This window comes from Chiloscyllium plagiosum, unplaced genomic scaffold, assembly GCF_037043375.1.
Source record: "Chiloscyllium plagiosum isolate Xiang-an unplaced genomic scaffold, Cpla_swu_hap1 HiC_scaffold_45, whole genome shotgun sequence".
In the NCBI taxonomy this organism is placed as follows: domain Eukaryota; kingdom Metazoa; phylum Chordata; class Chondrichthyes; order Orectolobiformes; family Hemiscylliidae; genus Chiloscyllium; species Chiloscyllium plagiosum.
Genome location: NW_028270183.1, coordinates 8707313 through 8710052, shown reverse-complemented (window position 1 = coordinate 8710052; position 2740 = coordinate 8707313).

The window sequence follows — 2740 nt, the reverse complement described above, 5'->3', positions numbered from 1 at the left end:
GGGGGGAGAGAGGGGGGGGAAGAGAGGGGGGGAAGAGAGGGGGGGAGAGGGGGGGGAGAGAGGGGGGGGAGAGAGGGGGGGGAGAGAGGGGGGGGGAGAGAGGGGGGGGAGGAGAGAGGGGGGGGGAGAGAGGGGGGGGGAGAGGGGGGGGGAGAGGGGGGGGGGAGAGAGGGGGGGAGAGAGGGGGGGGAGAGAGGGGGGGGGAGAGAGGGGGGGGGGAGAGGGGGGGGGGAGAGAGGGGGGGGAGAGAGGGGGGGGGAGAGGGGGGGGGAGAGGGGGGGGAGAGGGGGGGGGGTGAGAGGGGGGGGAGAGAGGGGGGGGAGAGAGGGGGGGAGAGGGGGGGGAGAGAGGGGGGGAGAGAGGGGGGGAGAGAGGGGGGGGAAGAGAGGGGGGGGGAGAGAGGGGGGGGGAGAGAGGGGGGGGGAGAGAGGGGGGGGAGAGAGGGGGGGGAGAGAGGGGGGGGGAGGAGGGGGGGGGAGAGAGGGGGGGGGAGAGGGGGGGGGAGAGAGGGGGGGGGAGAGAGGGGGGGGGGAGAGAGGGGGGGGGAGAGAGGGGGGGGAGAGAGGGGGGGAGAGAGGGGGGGAGAGGGGGGGGGAGGGGGGGGGGGAGAGGGGGGGAGAGGGGGGGGGAGAGGGGGGGGGAGAGGGGGGGGGAGAGGGGGGGGGAGGGGGGGAGAGGGTGGGGGGGGAGAGGGAGGGGGGGGAGGGGGGGGGGAGAGAGGGGGGGGTGAGTGGGGGGGGGAGAGGGGGGGGGGGTGAGAGGGGGGGGGTGAGAGGGGGGGGGGAGAGAGGGGGGGGGAGAGAGGGGGGGAGTGAGGGGGGGGGAGGGGGGGGAGAGAGGGGGGGGAGAGAGGGGGGGGGTGAGGGGGGGGGAGAGGGGGGGGGAGGGGGGGGAGAGGGTGGGGGGGGAGATGGGAGGGGGGGGGAGGGGGGGGAAAGAGAGGGGGGGGAAGTGGGGGGGGTAGTGGGGGGGGGAAGTGGGGGGGGGAAGAGGGGGGGGGAAGAGTGGGGGGGGAGAGAGGGGGGGGGGAAGAGGGGGGGGGGAAGTGTGGGGGGGGAAGAGAGGGGGGGGGAAGAGGGGGGGGGGATGTGAGGGGGGGGAAGAGAGGGGGGGGAGGAGGGGGGGAAGAGAGGGGGGGAAGAGAGGGGGGAGAGGGGGGGGAAGAGGGGGGGTGGAGGGTGGGGTTAAGGGGGGGGGGAGAGAGGGGGGGGGGATGAGAGGGGGGGAGTGTGGGGGAGTGTGGGGGGGAAGTGAGGGGGGGAAGTGGGGGGGGAAGAGGGGGGGGAGAGGGGGGGGGAAGAGGGGGGGGGATGAGGGGGGGGGGAGTGAGGGGGGGGGGAGAGTGGGGGGGGAAGAGTGGGGGGGAAGAGAGGGGGGGTTGAGAGGGGGGAGAGGGGGGGGAAGAGGGGGGTGAAGTGGGGGGGGAAGAGGGGGGTAAGGGGGGGGGGAGTGTGGGGGGGGGGATGAGGTGGGGGGGGAAGAGGGGGTAAGGGGGGGGGGAGAGAGGGGGGGAGTGAGGGGGGGGGGGGGAAGAGGGGGGGGGGGAAGAGGGGGGGGGGGGAAGGGGGGGGAAGAGGGGGGGGGAAGAGGGGGGTGGGAAGGGGGGGGGAAGAGGGGGGGGGGAAGAGGGGGGGGGAAGAGAGGGGGGGAAGAGAGGGGGGGAAGAGAGGGGGGGGAAGAGAGGGGGGGAAGAGAGGGGGGAAGAGAGGGGGGGAGAGAGGGGGGGAAGAGAGGGGGGGGGAAAGAGGGGGGGAAGAGGGGGGGGGGAGAGGGGGGGGGAAGAGGGGGGGGGAAGAGGGGGGGGGAGAGGGGGGGGGAAGAGGGGGGGGAAGAGGGGGGGAAGAGGGGGGGGAAGAGGGGGGGGGAAGAGGGGGGGGGAAGAGGGGGGGGAAGAGGGGGGGGGAAGAGGGGGGGGGAAGAGGGGGGGGGAAGAGGGGGGGGGAAGAGGGGGGGGGAAGAGGGGGGGGGGAAGAGGGGGGGGGGATGAGGGGGGGGGAAAAGAGGGGGGGGGAAAGAGGGGGGGGGAAGAGGGGGGGGGGAAGAGATGGGGGGAAGAGAGGGGGGGAAGAGAGGGGGGGGAAGAGAGGGGGGGGAAGAGAGGGGGGGGGATGAGTGGGGGGGAAGAGAGGGGGGGGAAGAGAGGGGGGGGAAGAGAGGGGGGGAAGAGAGGGGGGGGAAGAGAGGGGGGGGAAGAGAGGGGGGGGGAAGAGAGGGGGGGGAAGAGAGGGGGGGGAAGAGAGGGGGGGAAGAGAGGGGGGGAAGAGAGGGGGGGGGAGAGTGCGGGGGGAGAGTGCGGGGGGGGGAGAGTGCGGGGGGAGAGTGCGGGGGGAGAGAGAGGAGGAGAGAGAGGAGGAGAGAGAGGAGGAGAGAGAGGAGGACGGAGGAGGAGAGAAGAGGAGAAGAGAGATGAGAGAAGAAAGAGAGAGGAGAGAGAGGAGGAGAGAGGAGAGAGAGGAGAGAGAGGAGAGAGAGGAGAGAGAGGAGAGAGAGGAGAGAGAGGAGAGGAGAGGGGAGAGGGGAGAGGGAGAGGGGAGAGGGGAGAGGGGAGAGGGGAGAGGGGAGAGGGGAGAGGGAGAGGGGAGAGGGAGAGGGGAGAGGGGAGAGGGGAGAGGGGAGAGAGGAGAGAAGAGAGAGGAGAGAGGAGAGAGGAGAGAGGAGAGAGGAGAGAGGAGAGAGGAGAGAGGAGAGAGAAGAGAGGAGAGAGTGGGAGAGAAGAGGGGAGAGAAGAGGGGAGAGAAGA